The sequence below is a fragment of the Phyllobates terribilis genome, unplaced genomic scaffold (assembly GCF_046119375.1).
Source record: "Phyllobates terribilis strain yellow unplaced genomic scaffold, ASM4611937v1 Scaffold_602__1_contigs__length_984359, whole genome shotgun sequence".
Taxonomy (NCBI): Eukaryota; Metazoa; Chordata; class Amphibia; order Anura; family Dendrobatidae; genus Phyllobates; species Phyllobates terribilis.
The window spans coordinates 787,952-811,886 of NW_027363362.1; the positions used below are offsets into that span (position 1 = coordinate 787,952).

A 23,935-nucleotide genomic window follows, 5' to 3' on the forward strand; every position below is an offset into this window, starting at 1 on the left:
CTCCCAACAAAACCCCTTAACTTCTTTTCTTCCTCCTCATGCTCTAACCGCATCTGTTCCCAATCATACTCTTCCTCATCATCTCTGAAAGTCACCACCTTCTCCAAAACTTTACCCTTTTCCTCTTTTACTTCTTTCTTTTCACCAGATACTTTCCTTGATCCACAATTTTCCTGTACCGTTACCTTTTTCTTCACCTTTAAACTTTCAACTTCTTTTCCCTGCTTATTCTCCTCTATAATTATCGCATCAACTTCCTTCTTCATTTTATCACCAATATCTTCCTTTTGTCCTCCAAAGTTCTTTTCAAAAGTTCCTTTGCTGCTTTCCATGTAACAATACCCAGAACTCCCGTTTACCATAATCCTCCCATTATGCAAATTTTCTTCTCCTGTTGTCCACACCAAAAAAGTCTCTTTCCGTTCCAAATACCAACTTTGTTCCTGTATAATTTCTGAAACTTTACCATCTTACATTTAGATTCCAAAAAAACCATTATCTCCTCTATTTCCACAAACGGATTGTCCATGTAAATTATCACACTCTTCGGTTTCCCCATGAATGATGCACTTACTCCAATTTTCCCAGAATCCTCTTCACTCCAGCATTTGAAAAAATGAATGCACTTTTCCTCAGAAACTAGAGTCACATCACAAACTTTACCTTGCTTTATTTCTTGCATACAGTAGATATCCTTCTCCAAAACTTCATGTTTCCTCAAAATTTCCAGAATCCATTTTTCTTCCAAAAAAGTTTCTTCCGTCTCCCGTTTCACAAAAAAACGTAAGCATCTCTTCTTTTTCCAAAACTCCATCTCAACAATCCGTTTTCCTTCCGTTTTTCCTTTTAATCCTCCAAATGTTGCCACCACAGCTATGTGTGGCGACAGTTGCCCCCCACAGCTATGTGTGGTGACAAGGTGATCGCCTCTCGTTGCCCAGGGACTAATCCGACTCCCTAATAGCAGCAGGGGGGTTTAGCTCCACCGATGAGTGTAGCGATCCCCCCAGGCCAAGGAGCCGGGTACCCCAAGCACCTCCCAGTCAAGACCAAGGCAGCAACCGCTAGATCACTGCACTTGATCTTAGCCAAAAGGCCGAGAAGCGATAACCAGAATTGGTTTCAAACTACGGAGCCACCCAAGGATCCTGAAAAGTCCATTTGTGGAGATGAGCTCCTGGACTCCCGTTAAGAAGACATGTTGTCAACCTCTAGATCCCTTACATGCCTGCACTTTTCGGCTTGCTGCTGCTGCAGTCCACGCGTTTTAGATCTGCATAACTCCACCTCTTTAAACACAGCACCTTCACCCCCTGTTGTTCCCACCCGCCTCAACACCGTTGGAAGGGAGGAGAACCAATTAAGGCGGGGGGTGGGGTGGAACGAGCAGCTGTCTACCCTTAGCAGGAGGGCTCCTGATTACATACCTCTCCTGCTGCTGCTGCTGCTGGCTGTCCAGCAGCAGACTGAAGGTGGCTGCTGCTGTGCACAGGTATATAAAGGCTCAGAGCCTATTATGACACGCGCAGCCAGCGTTCCATTGCCACATTCCATCTACTGCAGGCAGGATACCTGGCTGGCTGAATGTCGCTGAGAAGCTCACAGAGACCGCCATAAGCAACAGTTTAACAGAATGCCACAGACTAATCAACCAAACATTTTGGGTTGGGTTCTCTTTTATAGTCTGCAGGCATTAAATGAAAGAAGTCAGTGTTCCAGCAGAGGGAGACAACGTTTCAGAAAAGGCATTGTAGCAAACCAAAAAAGAAATTTTAAGCGCAGCAGAGTAACCAGCGCACATACCTGTTAGCTCAGGTGAGTTTAAAAGGCTGCTGTTGATAACAAGGGCATTTGCTAAATAGATGGTGTGTGTGCAACAATATACTGAAAGGTCAATTATATTGTGCAGCTTATCTCACCACCTGTAGTTATTTAGGTGAAAGCTCCAAAATGCTTGCCTAATATGTCTGTTTATCCAAAAGGAAGTAAAAAGGGAGAGCTAGAAAGATAGCATTGCATCACATTACATGGCAATGCAATGCACAGTTGCTGAAGTTGAACCAAAATGAGCTTGTAATCTGGCTTCTGCAACTTTGAACATGAAAAATCCAATGAGGAGAAGAAAAGCAAAGCCAAAGAGTCCATCCCAAAATCCGACAAACAAGCAAAATGAACAAAAAACATTGAATTCAATTCTTTCTGATTTTAGAAACTGCATTAAAGAAGGGGTGCACCGGTCCTGGAGATACTGCAATACCAGGTCAATGCGTGGAGTGGACAGAGCAAGCTCTTTTTCCATCTCCCTGTTCTAAAAATCCATTTAATATATGGTCCCCAGATAGGGGACGTATCAGATATTAAACTGATAAGAACAGATACTACACTTGATCTTAGCCAAAAGGCCGAGAAGCGATAACCAGAATTGGTTTCAAACTACGGAGCCACCCAAGGATCCTGAAAAGTCCATTTGTGGAGATGAGCTCCTGGACTCCCGTTAAGAAGACATGTTGTCAACCTCTAGATCCCTTACATGCCTGCACTTTTCGGCTTGCTGCTGCTGCAATCCACGCGTTTTAGATCTGCATAACTCCACCTCTTTAAACACAGCACCTTCACCCCCTGCTGTTCCCACCCGCCTCAACACCGTTGGAAGGGAGGAGAACCAATTAAGGCGGGGGGTGGGGTGGAACGAGCAGCTGTCTACCCTTAGCAGGAGGGCTCCTGATTACATACCTCTCCTGCTGCTGCTGCTGCTGGCTGTCCAGCAGCAGACTGAAGGTGGCTGCTGCTGTGCACAGGTATATAAAGGCTCAAAGCCTATTATGACACGCGCAGCCAGCGTTCCATTGCCACATTCCATCTACTGCAGGCAGGATACCTGGCTGGCTGAATGTCGCTGAGAAGCTCACAGAGACCGCCATAAGCAACAGTTTAACAGAATGCCACAGACTAATCAACCAAACTTTTTGGGTTGGGTTCTCTTTTATAGTCTGCAGGCATTAAATGAAAGAAGTCAGTGTTCCAGCAGAGGGAGACAACGTTTCAGAAAAGGCATTGTAGCAAACCAAAAAAGAAATTTTAAGCGCAGCAGAGTAACCAGCGCACATACCTGTTAGCTCAGGTGAGTTTAAAAGGCTGCTGTTGATAACAAGGGCATTTGCTAAATAGATGGTGTGTGTGCAACAATATACTGAAAGGTCAATTATATTCTGCAGCTTATCTCACCACCTGTAGTTATTTAGGTGAAAGCTCCAAAATGCTTGCCTAATATGTCTGTTTATCCAAAAGGAAGTAAAAAGGGAGAGCTAGAAAGATAGCATTGCATCACATTACATGGCAATGCAATGCACAGTTGCTGAAGTTGAACCAAAATGAGCTTGTAATCTGGCTTCTGCAACTTTGAACATGAAAAATCCAATGAGGAGAAGAAAAGCAAAGCCAAAGAGTCCATCCCAAAATCCGACAAACAAGCAAAATGAACAAAAAACATTGAATTCAATTCTTTCTGATTTTAGAAACTGCATTAAAGAAGGGGTGCACCGGTCCTGGAGATACTGCAATACCAGGTCAATGCGTGGAGTGGACAGAGCAAGCTCTTTTTACATCTCCCTGTTCTAAAAATCCATTTAATATATGGTCCCCAGATAGGGGACGTATCAGATATTAAACTGATAAGAACAGATCAGGTTTCAACATATTTTATTATGTGCGTAAAAGATGGTTTACAATCAAAAACAGCAACACAAACAATACATTAATAAAACACAGAATTCCACCCATAAAAACCCCATATACGATTAGCATTCCTCCTCCCAATACATTTGACATCCCTCAAGTAATAAATATACATCTGACTAAAAGCAATTTTAAGACAATCCTTCACAGAAATAGCATCACGTTTAAAAAGTAAAATATTGCGTGCCTTCCAAAGGGCGTCTTTAAAACAGTTAATCATACACCAACATATACAATACTGTTGAGGGGTCGGACATTTAAAAAGGCCATATAAAACATATTCATGGTTAAAATCTCTTAAACCGCAAGTCCATTTTAAAAGAATCCCAACTTTGTGCCAAAGTTCCTGTGCAAACGGGCAATTCCACATAAGGTGCAAGGTGGTTTCGTCATTAACACATGAGTCTCTGGGGCATTTTGCTCTGGCCACCAGGCCTCTCCTGTGTTGAAACTCTCTGGTGGGGAGGCACTGGTGGACCACCATCCATGCGATGTCCTTATGTCCATTTGCTAAGAATTTCCCGAAGACATTCTTCCAAACTTGCTTCGATCTCTCTTCTGAGAAATTTACTATGGGGGTCACATCTTCATTCCTCCTCAGAAAAGATAAAAGCTTCTTGCGGTCTTTAAAAATGTCCATATTAAAATCACCAAGGCTATAAAATCGAACAGTCTTTTCTAAGATTGCTTGGTGTTTGGGGGGGCATAGTAAAACAGGGGAATTCAACGACAACTTAAACCATCTTTTAAAAATCATCCCACAAGTATATTTTAAAAAATAACTTAGCGCACTATTACCATTAAAATGTTTGAAACAAAAGCAGAAATAATTTAAATACAAATAAATATGTAAGTCGGGGACATCCCTTCCGCCGTTCATTTTATTCTTCCTCATTATTTCTCGCCTTAATTTTTCCATTTTGGAGTTCCATAAAAACATAAAGATCATCCTAGTCATTTTTTTAATTAAAACATCAGAGGGGGGGTACACCATAGCTATATACAGTATGAGGGGTAACAACACTGATTTTATAATTAAAATTTTCCCCTCCATTGTTAGGGACCTCAAACCCCAAAATGATATTTTCTTTGACATTTTTTCTATGACATTCTCCCAGCTTTGAGTTCCCACATTCTCCTCGTTAAAAACAACTGCAAGAATTTTTACATTGTCTCGTTTTATAGTGAGCTGCGGGAGTTGGGCGGTGTCCCAGGATCCCAAAGTCAGACATTCAGATTTATTTAAATTAAGTTTAAACCCGGATGCCTGGGAAAAAAATTCAATGCGCAACACCGCCCTCCAGAGGGAAGCAGGGTCCACGCACACAACCGTCACGTCATCCATGTAGCCAAAGACTCTCACATCACTGCCACCTCCGCCAGGAACAGGAACCCCTCTAATCACTTTGTCTTTCCTTATTGCGCTCAGCAGGGGCTCCATGGCGCAGATGAACAGGATGGGCGACAAGGGGCATCCCTGCTTCACTCCGGACTCAAGGGGAACTCCATCTGTTAAAAAGCCATTAAGAGAAATTTGACTAAAACAATTTTTATATAAAATCTTAATACAATTTAAAAGCATATTAGGGATACCCATTCTTTTTAAAACTCTAAAAAGAAATCTATGAGAGACTCTATCGAAAGCTTTTTCAAAATCTAGGGCTAAAAGAGCTACATTTTGACCCCGGTCTCTGGAATACCAAATTACATCCCTTAATACGTTTAAAACCTCTGAAATACTTCTGCCTGGTACACTACAAACCTGCTCAGGCTGGATTAGTTTGGCAATGACATTCCTGAGCCGGTTTGCAACCACCTTAGCAAGTACCTTGTAATCAACGTTTAGGAGAGTTATGGGTCTCCAATTCGCTAGAGCACTGCGATCACCTTTTTTATATATCAAAGACACCACTCCTCTCCTCCACGAAAATGGCAACTGTTCACAAATAAAAACTTCTTTAAAAAGCATGAAAAGGTCCTCTTTTAAAATGTCCCAAAAAGTAAGATAAAACTCTACAGGTAGTCCATCACACCCAGGTGCTTTGCCCTTAGAGAAACTTTTAAAAACATAAAATAATTCCTCTAAAACAATATCGCGTTCTAAAAACTCCTGGTCTGTAAAATTTAACTTAAAATCGAGATCATTAAGAGCATCAGATAAAAAGGACTCATCTATACACTTTTTACTAAAAAGATGCTTATAAAAGTTAAAAGTAGCATTCAACATTCCCTGCATAGATGTTTCACCCTCTAGATTTGTGATCACTTCTCTTTTATCCATGACTTTTTTGAAGAAGAAGCGAGAGCACTTCTCCCCCTCCTCCAAGTGCTGCACTCTAGAGTTAAAAATAATCTCTTTCCCCTTTGTGTCTATGCAGTTCTGGATTTCAGTTTTTAGGCTAGCAATATCATCTCCCACCTCCACCCCTAGCTCTTTGAATTTAAAAAGTGTTTGTAGTTTGGTGTTAAGATCACTAAAACATCTTTTTTTCTCTCTAGCTTTACGTCTCCCTGCTTTTATAAAAAACATTCTGACTTTTTTTTTCAAATTTTCCCACCAGGTTACCATAGGGGCATCAGAAGGTTTTTGTCGCCGCCAGGCTTGATAGGCTTTACCAAAGTCTTGTCGAATCAGAGGGTCCTCCAGCAGGTAAGTACTTAGACGCCAGAGGCCCCTGTTGACCCTCTGTTCATCCCGGTATTCTAGGTGCACCTCCAAGCCCTTATGGTCAGAAAATATATTTGATGTTAAAACACATTTTACAGGGTTAAAATCATCTGATAGGAAAATAAAATCGATCCTGGAGGACACCCCTCTTCCGGACCACGTATAACCAGGGTCCGTCGTCAGGAGTGACCTCCACGCATCGCATAATTTAAAATCAGTTATAAAATCTTTCAATAGATGACATGACTTATCCAATTTGCGTAAAGGGTCACCCCCCGCTCGTTGTTCACTAGCACAAAGACAATTAAAATCACCCCCTAAGATCAGGGGAGATGACCCAGTACAGTACAATGGCAATATCCCAAATAAATTAATTCTCTCTTGCTTATCAGGGGGAGCATAAATATTCATTACACGTAGGGTAAAACCATTAAATTTAAAATGCACTAAAACCACTCTGCCTGGTACTATTTCTGTGACAGCATTTACAGTAATATTTCTCCCACGACAGAGGAAGCCCACCCCCGCTGACTTGTTGTCATTGGAGCCAGACCAGATGGAGGGCCCCAGTCTCCAATCTGTCTTGATGTCATTATAATTTAGTGCATGTTGTATCCCGCATTCCTGTAATAAACAAATGTCAAAGTCAGCGGTTTCTAAATACTTGAATAGAGCAGCCCTACGAACTGGGCTCTTTAATGACCTCACATTCAGTGAGACAAGTCTTAATGTCGGCATTCATAGGTCAGGGTGGTGGATCTTCCATGAGGACACCTGACTCAAAGCCCTGTATGTCAAATTGCTCCAGGACATCCGGGCTAGAGGACCCAAAAGACTCGATATTCTGTGAGCCGGCGGTTGCCCCCTCGTAGGTCACGGTTCCCAGCCACATTCCAGGAGACGCTGGGGCTTCGACATTCCGTCTCTTTTTCGGGGCAGACTCCACTAGGTCACTGGTGCAGTCCTCCTCTTTCTCCACCTCCTCCAGGGGGAGAGACTGGTCCATCAGGATAAGATCACCAACACCGATTCCCTGATGTTCGCCACCTAGAAGCAAAGCCCCCTCATCTGGCTGGCTAATCGCCCTGGAAGATCCTGAGGCCATCGCTGCGTGGTCCCCTGTAGCCAACCGCACAGGGGCACCACCCTCCAGCCCAACAGGATCGGTATCGGGAACCATCGACACGGAGGATACCCTCCCAGAAGGAGGACCCCTCCGCTCCGGTCCATGCGAGGTCCGCCCATCGTTAAGGGACTTCGATGCAGGGGCCGCCCCAGAGGGGCATCCGGCTCCCTGCTCCATCCCAGCCTTCTCGCCCTTCGAACCGCCCTCCGACGCCGGCCCGCCAGTGAAGACCGGCGGGCGCATCGGCTCAGCTGCAGAAGATGCAGCTTCTGCGTAGGTCCTGGTCCTGTTGGGGCATCCTCGGAACATGTGCCCCGCCTCACCACAAAGATTGCATTTCCTCCCAGCGGGACAGTCCTTCATTAAATGTCCGTAACAGCTGCAATTATTGCAGCGGTCTACTTTCCTGCCCGTGCAGGACGTTTGGGTATGACCCATTTGTCCACAGTTCCTGCAACATACCGGCATTCCAGGGTAAAATAAGTAGCCTCTGCTCTTACCGATCACAAATGTTGAGGGAGGGTGTAGCATTCCTCCCACTCCGCTTGGGTCCCTCTTTAGACGGGCCATGTACCTCCTCTTGCCGCACCAGAAGCCTACCGCGTTCTTCACAGTGCCCAGGTATCTCAGATCGTCACAATAACGGATAAGGTAGGTCGAGATGTCTGCAGCTTCCACAAAGGGGTTCGGGAAATGCACCACGATAGGGATCTCGTCATAGGCATACAAGAGACAAAAGGTTAGTCCATCCAATTCATCCAAGTAGTTTTTCTCATTTACCTTTTGTACGAGTTGGTGACAGCATCCCTGGCTCTTGAAGGTGATGGTGTAAGTCCCCTTGTACTCATTGTCCTGGAAGCAGAATATGTCTTCCCGCCGAAACTCCAGAACTCCAAGCAGAATCCTATGGCAGATGTAATCCAAATTCTTCTCCGTCCTCGATCCTGCTCCAACTTCAATCCTCACGGTGTTCCGCATCCGGGCATCACCCGATGAATATGTGAGCGTTGCCGGCATCCTTCACTCAGGAACGTACCGACTCTTCTCTCTGAAAGGCGCAAGCCTTCATGGGATCCCTTCCCGTTGCTCCCGGACTAATCCTTCCTCCCAATAGCAGCAGGGGGGTTAAGTCCCTCCGAAAAGGAACGATCCCCCCAGGCCGAGAGAAAGGGTACCAAGAGCACCTCACAGGCAAGACCACACAGGTAAACCTGATAGATCGTGCCAAAAGGCCGAGAAGCGATAACCAGAATTGGTTTCAAACTACGGAGCCACCCAAGGATCCTGAAAAGTCCATTTGTGGAGATGAGCTCCTGGACTCCCGTTAAGAAGACATGTTGTCAACCTCTAGATCCCTTACATGCCTGCACTTTTCGGCTTGCTGCTGCTGCAATCCACGCGTTTTAGATCTGCATAACTCCACCTCTTTAAACACAGCACCTTCACCCCCTGCTGTTCCCACCCGCCTCAACACCGTTGGAAGGGAGGAGAACCAATTAAGGCGGGGGGTGGGGTGGAACGAGCAGCTGTCTACCCTTAGCAGGAGGGCTCCTGATTACATACCTCTCCTGCTGCTGCTGCTGCTGGCTGTCCAGCAGCAGACTGAAGGTGGCTGCTGCTGTGCACAGGTATATAAAGGCTCAGAGCCTATTATGACACGCGCAGCCAGCGTTCCATTGCCACATTCCATCTACTGCAGGCAGGATACCTGGCTGGCTGAATGTCGCTGAGAAGCTCACAGAGACCGCCATAAGCAACAGTTTAACAGAATGCCACAGACTAATCAACCAAACTTTTTGGGTTGGGTTCTCTTTTATAGTCTGCAGGCATTAAATGAAAGAAGTCAGTGTTCCAGCAGAGGGAGACAACGTTTCAGAAAAGGCATTGTAGCAAACCAAAAAAGAAATTTTAAGCGCAGCAGAGTAACCAGCGCACATACCTGTTAGCTCAGGTGAGTTTAAAAGGCTGCTGTTGATAACAAGGGCATTTGCTAAATAGATGGTGTGTGTGCAACAATATACTGAAAGGTCAATTATATTGTGCAGCTTATCTCACCACCTGTAGTTATTTAGGTGAAAGCTCCAAAATGCTTGCCTAATATGTCTGTTTATCCAAAAGGAAGTAAAAAGGGAGAGCTAGAAAGATAGCATTGCATCACATTACATGGCAATGCAATGCACAGTTGCTGAAGTTGAACCAAAATGAGCTTGTAATCTGGCTTCTGCAACTTTGAACATGAAAAATCCAATGAGGAGAAGAAAAGCAAAGCCAAAGAGTCCATCCCAAAATCCGACAAACAAGCAAAATGAACAAAAAACATTGAATTCAATTCTTTCTGATTTTAGAAACTGCATTAAAGAAGGGGTGCACCGGTCCTGGAGATACTGCAATACCAGGTCAATGCGTGGAGTGGACAGAGCAAGCTCTTTTTCCATCTCCCTGTTCTAAAAATCCATTTAATATATGGTCCCCAGATAGGGGACGTATCAGATATTAAACTGATAAGAACAGATACTACACTTGATCTTAGCCAAAAGGCCGAGAAGCGATAACCAGAATTGGTTTCAAACTACGGAGCCACCCAAGGATCCTGAAAAGTCCATTTGTGGAGATGAGCTCCTGGACTCCCGTTAAGAAGACATGTTGTCAACCTCTAGATCCCTTACATGCCTGCACTTTTCGGCTTGCTGCTGCTGCAATCCACGCGTTTTAGATCTGCATAACTCCACCTCTTTAAACACAGCACCTTTACCCCCTGCTGTTCCCACCCGCCTCAACACCGTTGGAAGGGAGGAGAACCAATTAAGGCGGGGGGTGGGGTGGAACGAGCAGCTGTCTACCCTTAGCAGGAGGGCTCCTGATTACATACCTCTCCTGCTGCTGCTGCTGACTGTCCAGCAGCAGACTGAAGGTGGCTGCTGCTGTGCACAGGTATATAAAGGCTCAGAGCCTATTATGACACGCGCAGCCAGCGTTCCATTGCCACATTCCATCTACTGCAGGCAGGATACCTGGCTGGCTGAATGTCGCTGAGAAGCTCACAGAGACCGCCATAAGCAACAGTTTAACAGAATGCCACAGACTAATCAACCAAACTTTTTGGGTTGGGTTCTCTTTTATAGTCTGCAGGCATTAAATGAAAGAAGTCAGTGTTCCAGCAGAGGGAGACAACGTTTCAGAAAAGGCATTGTAGCAAACCAAAAAAGAAATTTTAAGCGCAGCAGAGTAACCAGCGCACATACCTGTTAGCTCAGGTGAGTTTAAAAGGCTGCTGTTGATAACAAGGGCATTTGCTAAATAGATGGTGTGTGTGCAACAATATACTGAAAGGTCAATTATATTGTGCAGCTTATCTCACCACCTGTAGTTATTTAGGTGAAAGCTCCAAAATGCTTGCCTAATATGTCTGTTTATCCAAAAGGAAGTAAAAAGGGAGAGCTAGAAAGATAGCATTGCATCACATTACATGGCAATGCAATGCACAGTTGCTGAAGTTGAACCAAAATGAGCTTGTAATCTGGCTTCTGCAACTTTGAACATGAAAAATCCAATGAGGAGAAGAAAAGCAAAGCCAAAGAGTCCATCCCAAAATCCGACAAACAAGCAAAATGAACAAAAAACATTGAATTCAATTCTTTCTGATTTTAGAAACTGCATTAAAGAAGGGGTGCACCGGTCCTGGAGATACTGCAATACCAGGTCAATGCGTGGAGTGGACAGAGCAAGCTCTTTTTCCATCTCCCTGTTCTAAAAATCCATTTAATATATGGTCCCCAGATAGGGGACGTATCAGATATTAAACTGATAAGAACAGATACTACACTTGATCTTAGCCAAAAGGCCGAGAAGCGATAACCAGAATTGGTTTCAAACTACGGAGCCACCCAAGGATCCTGAAAAGTCCATTTGTGGAGATGAGCTCCTGGACTCCCGTTAAGAAGACATGTTGTCAACCTCTAGATCCCTTACATGCCTGCACTTTTCGGCTTGCTGCTGCTGCAATCCACGCGTTTTAGATCTGCATAACTCCACCTCTTTAAACACAGCACCTTCACCCCCTGCTGTTCCCACCCGCCTCAACACCGTTGGAAGGGAGGAGAACCAATTAAGGCGGGGGGTGGGGTGGAACGAGCAGCTGTCTACCCTTAGCAGGAGGGCTCCTGATTACATACCTCTCCTGCTGCTGCTGCTGCTGGCTGTCCAGCAGCAGACTGAAGGTGGCTGCTGCTGTGCACAGGTATATAAAGGCTCAGAGCCTATTATGACACGCGCAGCCAGCGTTCCATTGCCACATTCCATCTACTGCAGGCAGGATACCTGGCTGGCTGAATGTCGCTGAGAAGCTCACAGAGACCGCCATAAGCAACAGTTTAACAGAATGCCACAGACTAATCAACCAAACTTTTTGGGTTGGGTTCTCTTTTATGGTCTGCAGGCATTAAATGAAAGAAGTCAGTGTTCCAGCAGAGGGAGACAACGTTTCAGAAAAGGCATTGTAGCAAACCAAAAAAGAAATTTTAAGCGCAGCAGAGTAACCAGCGCACATACCTGTTAGCTCAGGTGAGTTTAAAAGGCTGCTGTTGATAACAAGGGCATTTGCTAAATAGATGGTGTGTGTGCAACAATATACTGAAAGGTCAATTATATTGTGCAGCTTATCTCACCACCTGTAGTTATTTAGGTGAAAGCTCCAAAATGCTTGCCTAATATGTCTGTTTATCCAAAAGGAAGTAAAAAGGGAGAGCTAGAAAGATAGCATTGCATCACATTACATGGCAATGCAATGCACAGTTGCTGAAGTTGAACCAAAATGAGCTTGTAATCTGGCTTCTGCAACTTTGAACATGAAAAATCCAATGAGGAGAAGAAAAGCAAAGCCAAAGAGTCCATCCCAAAATCCGACAAACAAGCAAAATGAACAAAAAACATTGAATTCAATTCTTTCTGATTTTAGAAACTGCATTAAAGAAGGGGTGCACCGGTCCTGGAGATACTGCAATACCAGGTCAATGCGTGGAGTGGACAGAGCAAGCTCTTTTTCCATCTCCCTGTTCTAAAAATCCATTTAATATATGGTCCCCAGATAGGGGACGTATCAGATATTAAACTGATAAGAACAGATTTTTTTTTTTTTTTTTTTAAACCATTCAGTTTAGTTTTTTAGCAAACAGTATGAATTTCTCCAAAATTTGCTACTTAAAACTTCTCATCATCATGGTTCTATTTATTTAGCAGTAGTATAAGACGAAATATAATCACAAGGGAACATCCTTTACGTAACACAAATGCAGAAACTTCAAGGAATCACAAAGAAAAAAAATCACTGGTATTTGATAAGGTAATGCCACTTTTTAAATTTCCAAATCCCTTCGGCATCTGTGCCACCACCGCCTCTGCTGTCCAACTTATATATCAGGTATAGTCTTGAAAGAATAAGTCTAACACATTCATTCACTGATAAAGATTTCCTCTTGAAAAGTCCAAGGTTCCTTGCATCCCACAACCTCTCCATCACACAAGCCATTATCAACCATAAAATTCTATCTTTAGACCGACTACACGCACCAATTCCAAACATCGCCACACGCCAATCCACAAAATTCACGCCTGCTAAACCCTTACACAATCCACCTACACACTTCCACACACTGTACGCGTACTCACAATCCCACATAACATGCCTGACAGTCTCACAACCACCACATCCCACTCTCGGACACACATCTGTTCTTATCAACTCTCTTTTCTTCTGCATTTCTCTCACAGGTAAAATATTATGTAAAGTCATCCACACCACATCCTTCTGTTTGTTTGACATCCCATACGTATCTAACTTCTTCCATGCATCTGAAACCTCATTCTCTCTCAGCCCAACAATATTACACTCTACCTCATTTGCACTCATTCTTTTCACCACATTCTTGGTCATTCTAAAATCATTCATTCCCACACTCAACAAATCATGCTTTCTCACAAATTTCTCAATCACCTCATACCAAACAGGACACTTAAAGGCCACAGGCACACTCGCATCTCTCTTCCTCCAGCATAACCCATACAACATCCATCCAGCAGAATAATTAGCCATAAAAGCACCTTTATTGCCTTTACCCAGCAAAATAACCACAGTCTTAATATAATTAAGGCCTAAAAAAACTTCAATATTGGGAAAGGCCAGCCCACCATGCTGACAAGCCTTAAAAAGGCTCTCCCGCTTCAACTTCTCCATCTTACTACACCACAGGAATGTGAATACCAACTTCTCTATTCTCTTAATTTTCCTGTAAGGAGAAGGAAAAACAGTCGCCACATAAAGCAGGATAGGGAGAATCACTGCTTTGATAATTAACACCTTACCACGCAGAGTCAATTCTCTCATTCGCCAAAAATTCAATTTACGTTCAACCCGCATACCACACTCTTCCCAACTTTCATTCCCTTTTAAGTCATCATTAAATAATACGCCCAAAATCTTGATTGCACCCTCTTCACACTTTACACCATCCATACGAATACTACTATCTCCAAAACATTTAAAACTACATTTATTCCAATTTACCCTAAAACCAGACGCACCAACAAAAAAATCCAAAAGCAATTTAATTCTACTCAAAGAAGCCATACTTTCACTCACAACCACAACATCATCCATATAACCTAACACTTTCACATGCTTACCACCACTACCAGGCACCAACAAACCTCTCATCATTTTATCCCGTCTAATCAAACATAACAATGGTTCTATTACACATACAAATAAGACGGGGGACATAGGACACCCCTGCCTTACTCCTGACCTAATCTTCACTTTGTCACACAGCCACCCATTAACCAAGAACTCACTTGACACACAATCATACAATGATTTTACACAATTCACAAATTCTCTAGGAAACCCCATTCTTTCCAGTACTTTAAACAAAAACACATGCGAAACCCTGTCAAACGCCTTCTCAAAATCAATAGCTAAAGTCATACATTTCTGCTTTCTATCCTTGCAATCCCCAATCATATCTCTCAACAATAACAAGTTATCACTCATACTTCTTCCAGGCACTGCACATACTTGGTCCTCCTCCACAACACTACCAATCACTTCACGCATACGATTTGCCAGTAACTTACTGTAGACCTTATAATCCGAATTCAGCAGTGTTATTGGTCTCCAGTTTTCCAAACGTTTCCTCTCACCCTTTTTATACACAAGCACAACCACTCCTTCTTTCATTTATTCACACAACCTACCATTCACCCACATATACTTACATACCTCAGTCAAATCTGTTCCCAAAACTTCCCATGCTTTCACATACAACTCTACAGGTATACCATCTTTCCCAGGAGTCTTACTCTTTTTAGCACTCCACACCACATTCTTCACTTCATCCAGAACTACATCCTCACACAATAGATCACGCTCCTCAGAATCAAGTTTTTTCTCCACACCATTCAGAACATATGACACAAGCCCAGAGTCAATCCATTTCTCATCATACAACTTGCTATAAAACCTATTCACTTCTTTCAGCACATCCTCACCCATACAGTTGGTTCCACTTTCATTCACAACTTCATTCATATCAGTCTTCCTACCATTCATTTTTTTAAAAAAGAACCTCGTACACTTCTCATTTTTCTCCAGGTGCTCAATTTTAGTACGATATATAATTTCCTTTCCTTTCTCATCCAACACACGCTTCAATTCATTCTTAGCCTCAGTAAGTTGATCAGACATCTCCAAACCACTTGCAACACACTTTCTCAACCAGTCAATCCGTCTATTAAGGTCATTAAACCTATTCCTATATCTGGCAGCTTTTCTATAGCCCCACTTTTTGAAGAAAGTTTTAAATTGCACTTTCACCCAGTCCCACCAGTCAAGAACACACACAAAATCCTTCTTACGCATTCTCCATCTTTCATACTTTACATTAAACTCATTCATCACCTCATCATCCTCTAACAGCCTTGTATTCAACTTCCATACCCCACCGCCATACACTTGGTCACCATTCGCACAAAACACGCCTCTCAAACATTCATGGTCCGAAAAAGGTACCTTTTGTTGAGAAAAATCCAAACATACCATATTTTTAGAAAATAACATTAAATCAATTCTGGAATGAATCTCACCACGGTCAGCATGGTATGTCGGCGGTGGTGGCATGCCAAGAACAACAACTGCTGCATCTAAAAAGGAAAAATCACAAATTAAATGGGACAATTTCTTTCCTGTTATGTCACACTTTCCTTCTGTGACACAATTAACGTCCCCAACAAAAATAGTGGGAGATTTCCCTGGAAGAAAAAAACTTAATTTTTCAAGAAGAGCAAGCCGCTCTTCCTTCCCTGTAGGGCAATATAAATTAATAATTCTGACCCGCCACCCTCTATAACTCAAAAATGCAATTAAACATCGGCCCACCTCCACCACAATATAACTATCAATAGAGATTTCTTTATTCCCAACTAATATCCCCACCCCATCATTTTTATTATGATTAGACCCTGACCAGATATGCTGTCTGTAAGGCCAGTCTTTGTCACAAGGAGCATCCTGAATCCCACACTCCTGAAGGCAAAAAACATCAGCACCTAAATGTTTCAGGTAGTCCAGAACAGTTGTTCTTCTGATTTTAGATCTGATCTGCCTTACATTTAGGGACACTACATCCCAACCAGATTGGCAAGACATTAATTAATGAAAAGAAATACATGACTCAATGTTGATCACACCATACTCATCCATTATCATCAGACTGGGAAAGCACCCCAAAGGTGTTGATGCTCTCAGGGATGCCAAGGTAAGGAGCATCAGGGGAGAAGACATCCTGCGGGTAAATGCGGTCACTTGCAGGACTGTCGCACCCTCCGCTGGCAGGTGAGTACTCTCGTCTGGGTTTTTTATTGGCCAGTTCAGGAGTATCATCATCATCAAAAGACCTCCCAGAAGTAAAGTCTCCTTGGCCACCATCCCTGGCCACCTCTTCGTCTGTAGCACCCCAGGACAATGCAGGGGTTCGAGCTAGAGACACATCCATGTCACCCTCACCACATATTTCGGACTGATGAGGGAGGTCCACATCCAACTCGGAGATCTCCATACCTGACCCAGCAGGGGCCGGAGGGTCCAACAGGTTCTGGGCCTCACCCACCAGATCTTCAACCTCAGGGGGCTCCGTCTCCTCATTGATCTCTGCAGTAGTCACCTGTGGGGTAACAGCAGGGACAGTAGGCTTACCTTTGGTCACTTCGGAGAAGGACCTAGGCTTGACTTTAGCCTTACAATCCCGAATCACATGTCCTTCCTCCCCGCAGGCATCACATACCACCGGGTTGGAACAATCCTTCGCCAGATGACCGTACTTGTTGCACTTTCTACAGTTTGGCAATTGCTTGCAGAAATCCTGGATATGCCCGAACATGTTGCATCTCCTGCAGAACAATGGCGCCTCGGGAAAAAACAGATATCCAGAGTCTCTTCCAATTGTAAAGTTCAGGGGAGGATAGTGAATACCTCCAGGACCATGAGGGTCTATCCCAAACCTCACAAAGTATTTATACTTCCCAGTCCACAGCCCTTCTCCATTTAAGATTTTATGGGAGAATTGCACAAAAATGCAGTGTCTTCTCAGGAATGCAGTGATATCATCCCGGGAGATAAAGGGGTTGTGCATGAATACTACCACCGGGATATCCCCCTTGGAGTAGAGTACAGTGAAGATAAGTCCATCCAGCTGAGGGTGCTCTGAAAGGACTTGAAGAGTTTTGAAAAGGTTTTGGCAAGCCGCCATAGAAGAAAGCACCAAGACGTACCTATGCTCCCTTCTGAACTCCTGCAAACAGATGATCTCCGACTTCTGGATCTTCAGGATTTCATAGAAAATGGCGTTGACCAGGTATGACAACGAGAAATGGTCCTTCTTCTCCTCAGAGACCTCGATACGGAAAGCATTCTTGACCCGGGGATCCCCGGTCCCTGCAAAGCGAAGCTTGACACCCATGGTCGCTTCAGGAATCGCCTTCTCGTTTCCTCCTCACTCTCCCCCTATAGCAGCATCCAGCTTAAGCCACCGAAGTGGCGATGCTGGAAGGCCGAGGGCTAGTACACAAGGAACCTCTTGTCCAAACACTAGGTCTGAGCCAAAAGGCCGAGAAGCGATAACCAGAATTGGTTTCAAACTACGGAGCCACCCAAGGATCCTGAAAAGTCCATTTGTGGAGATGAGCTCCTGGACTCCCGTTAAGAAGACATGTTGTCAACCTCTAGATCCCTTACATGCCTGCACTTTTCGGCTTGCTGCTGCTGCAATCCACGCGTTTTAGATCTGCATAACTCCACCTCTTTAAACACAGCACCTTCACCCCCTGATGTTCCCACCCGCCTCAACACTGTTGGAATGGAGGAGAACCAATTAAGGCGGGGGGTGGGGTGGAACGAGCAGCTGTCTACCCTTAGCAGGAGGGCTCCTGATTACATACCTCTCCTGCTGCTGCTGCTGCTGGCTGTCCAGCAGCAGACTGAAGGTGGCTGCTGCTGTGCACAGGTATATAAAGGCTCAGAGCCTATTATGACACGCGCAGCCAGCGTTCCATTGCCACATTCCATCTACTGCAGGCAGGATACCTGGCTGGCTGAATGTCGCTGAGAAGCTCACAGAGACCGCCATAAGCAACAGTTTAACAGAATGCCACAGACTAATCAACCAAACTTTTTGGGTTGGGTTCTCTTTTATAGTCTGCAGGCATTAAATGAAAGAAGTCAGTGTTCCAGCAGAGGGAGACAACGTTTCAGAAAAGGCATTGTAGCAAACCAAAAAAGAAATTTTAAGCGCAGCAGAGTAACCAGCGCACATACCTGTTAGCTCAGGTGAGTTTAAAAGGCTGCTGTTGATAACAAGGGCATTTGCTAAATAGATGGTGTGTGTGCAACAATATACTGAAAGGTCAATTATATTGTGCAGCTTATCTCACCACCTGTAGTTATTTAGGTGAAAGCTCCAAAATGCTTGCCTAATATGTCTGTTTATCCAAAAGGAAGTAAAAAGGGAGAGCTAGAAAGATAGCATTGCATCACATTACATGGCAATGCAATGCACAGTTGCTGAAGTTGAACCAAAATGAGCTTGTAATCTGGCTTCTGCAACTTTGAACATGAAAAATCCAATGAGGAGAAGAAAAGCAAAGCCAAAGAGTCCATCCCAAAATCCGACAAACAAGCAAAATGAACAAAAAACATTGAATTCAATTCTTTCTGATTTTAGAAACTGCATTAAAGAAGGGGTGCACCGGTCCTGGAGATACTGCAATACCAGGTCAATGCGTGGAGTGGACAGAGCAAGCTCTTTTTCCATCTCCCTGTTCTAAAAATCCATTTAATATATGGTCCCCAGATAGGGGACGTATCAGATATTAAACTGATAAGAACAGATTTTTTTTTTTTTTTTTTTTTTTTTTTTTTTTTCTTCTTTACACTCAGATTACAAAGTCTTACATCTTTAAAAGCAAAAACCAAGACTCAAATCCATCATCGTGTTTTTTTTTTTTTTTTTTTTTTTTTTTTTTTTATATATATATATATATACATATATATTTCCTTCTTTCCTTTTTCTTAACTTTCTTTTTAACTTTTTTTTTTTTTTTTTTTCCTGTAATTAATATTTGTATTTTTCCAGAAAAAGATTTTCAATGACAACAAAGGCTACACAGTAAGTATATTCCATTCATTTTGCTTCCACAATACATCTGCTTTTCTTATGCCCAAAACCATTTTGTCCTTCCAAAAATACATAAATAAATAACTTAGACACAACTTAATACACTGTTCAACAGACACTTCATTATGTTTAAAAATCAAAATGTTTCTCACCTTCCAAATTGCCATCTTTACACATGTTATAATCACCCACACCACCTTAAAATCTTCTTCCTTTACACCCATCCCATAGAACACCCTGTTAAAATCTAAAAAATTAACATTACTCACAGCTTTAATCAGATTGCACATTTTCCTCCAGACTTTTTGTGCAAACTCGCAATTCCAGAATACGTGCATAGGAGTCTCACTACCTCCACATCTCTGTCTTGGACATTTTTCAAAACGAACAAGACCACGTCTATGCTGAAATTCTCGTGTCGGTAAGCAATCCTTTATTATACACCATAACAAATCTTTATGTTCATTTGATAAGAACACATAGTTTACATTCAGCCAAATCCTGTCCACTATCTTTGGCATAAAGTGCTCCACTGGACTAGTGTTTAACCTTCCTTCCAAGACTTGTAATATCTTTTTATGACACCTCAGTACCTTAAGATCAAAACCTTTTAGATCATAATCTCTCAAAATCTTTTCCAGCACAACATAGTTACTTGGGGGTAAAAATCTATAAGGTCTATTCAATCTCATGTCCACCCACTTATATTTTCTTATATAGAAACCCAAATTATAAATAGAAAAGGCTTTAAGCTTCGATTCTGACCCTAATAAAATATTTATGCAGTTTGCCATATACTTTGCATATAAAAAGGCTTTAATATCAGGATAACCTTTACCACCTTTCTTTTTTGGCTTATACAATTCTTCGCGCTTAACCCTTTCCATTTTTGATCTCCATAAAAAATTAAAACATACTTTAATAATTTTTTTCATCGCATTGACAGGTGGAATAAAAATGGTTGCAATCATTGGGAGTAAAACCTGCTTGATAATTAAAATCTTCCCTTCCAACGTTAGCTCTCTCAGATTCCAAAAAGACACCTTTTTCCTAACCCTCTCCAACAGTGATTCCCAATTTTTTACATTTCCACACTCTTCCGAAAAATAGATGCCTAAAATCTTTGCTTCAAAGACTCTCAATAATTTACAATCGGATTCTAAGATAAAACCGCCCATCGTTAAAACACCAGATTTCTCCAAATTGATCTTAAAACCTGATGCCGCCCCAAACCATTCAACCGTTCTTAAAACCCTATTCATACTTCTTAAATCTTTTACAAAAACAGTCACATCATCCATAAAAGCCACCACTTTAACCTGCTCTCCCCAACTCCCAGGAATAAAAAAACCATTAATCACTTTGTCTTTCCTAAAAGCAGTTAAAAGAGGCTCAATCGCACAGATAAAAAGAATAGGGGATAAGGGGCATCCCTGTTTCACCCCACAATTAATCTTTACACTTCCAGATAAAAACCCATTTACAAATACTTTACTAAAACATGCTTGATACAAGGATTTAATACGTTTACTAAAATCATCCGGGCAACCCATTCTCCTTAAAACATCGAATAAAAAATCATGGGCGACTCTATCATAAGCCTTTTCAAAATCCAGAGTAATTAACGCCATCTTCTGTCTTCTATCGGAAACATCCCATATTATGTCTCTAATTAAAATCAACGAGTCACTGATCTTCCGCGTTGGAACTGCACACGTTTGGTCTATATCTATCACTGAACTCACCACTTTCTTTAATCTATTTGCCAACAGCTTCGCATAAACTTTATAATCTGTATTTAAAAGAGTAATCGGTCTCCAGTTTTTTAGCAATTCTCTATCACCTCTTTTGTATAATAAAACAATTACCCCCTCCAACCATGACTCCGGGACACGACATAAAGACTCAACTTTTAAAAACATTTCATAAAATTCATTCCCCACAATATCCCATAATATTTTATAAAACTCAATGGGTAACCCATCCGACCCTGGTGTCTTACCGTTTTGCAATGTATTAACTGTATTAAAAACTTCTTCTTTTGAAATACCCTCTGATAATAATAATTTATTTTCCTTAGTAAAACATTTATCCAACCCTCCTAAAAAATGCTCCTTCAAAGACCTATCTGTATTTTTTGCTGAAAACAGGTTATCATAAAATTCTTTCACTTTCATCTTTTTCCCTTCCAAACTCCTTTCCCCCTCTAAAACCCCCATAAAGGCCTTTTTCTCACAGATTTTTTTAAAAAAGAATTTAGTACATTTCTCGTCTTCCTCCAACACCTTCACACGAGAATTAAAGATAATTTCTTTTCCTTTTTCTCTCAGACATTTTTGAATTTTTTCCTTCGTCACCATAATTTCCTCCTCCACATTAACTCCATTATTCCTAAACTGATACAGACACTGTAGATTTGCATTAAGGTTATTGTATGACTGTCGCTTATCCGCAGCTTTCCTCTTGCCTACTTCCATAAAGAATAATTTAACTTCCTTTTTCATGTAGTCCCACCATTTAAAAGTAGAGTCAAAACATTTCTTTTCTAATTTCAGTTTCTCAAAGAAAAATTTAAAATCCTCCCTTACCTCTTTATGCTGTAACAATGATACATTCAGTTTCCAATGAGACGGCCTTTTTCCCTCATCCGCCTCTACCATCAGTGTACATTCAATTATTCTATGATCAGAAAAAGGTGCTTTATGCGTTTTAAAATTAGAACAAGTAAAATCCTTGGATATAAACAAATAATCTATTCTCGAGGAACAACCTCTTCCTTCCCAAGTAATTTCATACTCCTTCTTCTGCCCGTCCAACCACCAAGCATCTTTTAGGTTAAAAGAAGATAAAATACCCTTGAGACAAGAAACCGAACCATCTTTTACATTATTTAGTTGACAATTAAAATCTCCCCCTAAAATTACTGGAACTACACCTGGGATAAAAAGCTGCAAAATTTCAAACAAATGTAACCTTAAAACTTTTTCTGTATTGGCATAAATATTAAAACATCTATATTTCTTCCCATTCCTTTCTACATCCACTCTTAGAATCCTACCAGGGTATATTTCTTCGTAGTTGGTAATCTCCCATTCCCTGGAACATATAAAACCAACCCCATCACTTCTGAATTCATTCCCGCCTGAAAAACATAAATTACCCTTCCATATACCCCGTAAAAAATCATAATTTAACTTCTTTGACAAATTACATTCTTGAAGAAATACAAAATCAAAATTTTCATTATTAAAATAGTCATAAATCACAGTTCTTTTATATAAGTCATTGAAACCCTGAACATTCAGGGAAGCCGCCCTGATCATCTTTTAGTGACTGGCACCGGGCTATCTCCCCCGCCCTCATCGGATTGCAAAGCACTTTCATCGATACTCAGCCCTTCCGACTCTGATGTACTGGAAATGTCAAAATCCTTTTCACAAGCAAATACTTTTACTACACATGGCCCTACACCACGCTCTTTATCATCTACACTTCTTTTCAAAATTTTTGATGAATCCATCCTTTCCTGACCACAGGGTATACTCTGAGATAAAAACTCCCTAGGGGAAGGCCCTATTACAGGCAGGCTTTGACTTTTCTCTACCACCACCTTTCCCCCTGCGCCTCCCTTTTTTACTTCACCCCCTTGTTCTTTTATATTACTCTCTTTGCTTGGTGGAGGGACTTTCTGCATTAATTGTCCCACACCCACCAGCACAGACTTCAATTCTTCAATCCTCCGTTCTTCATTCTTCTTTTCTTCTTTCTTCTTTTCTTCTTTCTTCTGCTCTTCCTTCTCCCAACCTTCTTTCTTCTGCTCTTCTCTGTTCTTATCTTCTTCTAACTCCTTCTCCTTCTTCCTTTCTTCCATCTTTCTTTTCTCATCCTCCTCCGACCTCCTCCCTCTCTCTTCTTTCTTTCTCTTCTCTTCTTCCGGTGTTTTCTTCTTCTTTACTTTTCTCACCTCCTCCATTTCCTGCTCATCAGTTCTCTTTTCACTTGCTTCCTCACCATCCTCGGCTTCATTCTGCCGATGTTCTGATGAAGTATCCATCTCCTCCTCGCCTCCTTTCTTCTTATTTGGACATGCATCCTCCTGATGAGCTGAACCGGGACACCTTGAACACTTTTTGCACACAATATCCAAATGTCCATATTTACGGCACCCATAACAATAATTAGGCATACCCGAAAAAAACAGATATCCACGGCTACGATTAACATAGACATTTGGTGGTGGTCTAAGTACCCCACCTTCTTCTTCTGGGTCCTTCTTGAAGGCTACCAGAAAAACCCTTTTTCCGTTCCACACTCCGAACCTAGTTTCCCCACGTTTTCTTGGGATAACTTTCTCACAATATGCACTTAGATAGTTTATTACTTCACTATCAATAACAAATGGACTGAACAAATGTATTGTTAGCAGTTTCATGGAGAACTGAAAGGAGGGAATCACTCTCACTCCAACAAAAAGCTCGTTCTCCCTATTAACTTCATAGAGAGTATAGGCTCTTTCACACTGAGAGTTCCCCATTAAAGTTAAATCATATATCCCTCTCGAAAAAAAGGATTGAAAACAAAAAAGTTCCTCCTTTTCAATCTTCAGAAATTTACAAATCTCTCTGAAGATAAACTCGGAATCCTTTTCCTGCCGATAACCAGGAGCCACCAACAAACGGAGTGTAT

At 42.2% G+C, this 23,935-nt stretch overlaps 4 non-coding genes and 2 pseudogenes across 4 annotated transcripts; all 6 read right to left on the reverse strand.

The window, feature by feature from the left end:
* Nucleotides 1–2,223: 2,223 nt before the first annotated feature.
* On the reverse strand, nt 2,224–2,414 carry LOC141233530 (U2 spliceosomal RNA). Its single transcript, XR_012299604.1, has one exon. It is a non-coding gene; the product is annotated as a U2 spliceosomal RNA (small nuclear RNA).
* Nucleotides 2,415–3,529: 1,115 nt separating this feature from the next.
* LOC141233690 (U2 spliceosomal RNA) lies at nt 3,530–3,719 on the reverse strand. The gene has a single exon (XR_012299752.1). It is a non-coding gene; the product is annotated as a U2 spliceosomal RNA (small nuclear RNA).
* Nucleotides 3,720–9,888: 6,169 nt separating this feature from the next.
* LOC141233531 (U2 spliceosomal RNA) lies at nt 9,889–10,079 on the reverse strand. The gene has a single exon (XR_012299605.1). It is a non-coding gene; the product is annotated as a U2 spliceosomal RNA (small nuclear RNA).
* Nucleotides 10,080–11,191: 1,112 nt separating this feature from the next.
* LOC141233532 (U2 spliceosomal RNA) lies at nt 11,192–11,382 on the reverse strand. The gene has a single exon (XR_012299606.1). It is a non-coding gene; the product is annotated as a U2 spliceosomal RNA (small nuclear RNA).
* A 1,115-nt stretch (nt 11,383–12,497) lies between these two features.
* LOC141233679 (U2 spliceosomal RNA) lies at nt 12,498–12,703 on the reverse strand (annotated as a pseudogene).
* Nucleotides 12,704–18,810: 6,107 nt separating this feature from the next.
* On the reverse strand, nt 18,811–19,041 carry LOC141233688 (U2 spliceosomal RNA; annotated as a pseudogene).
* Between the last annotated feature and the right edge of the window lie 4,894 nt (nt 19,042–23,935).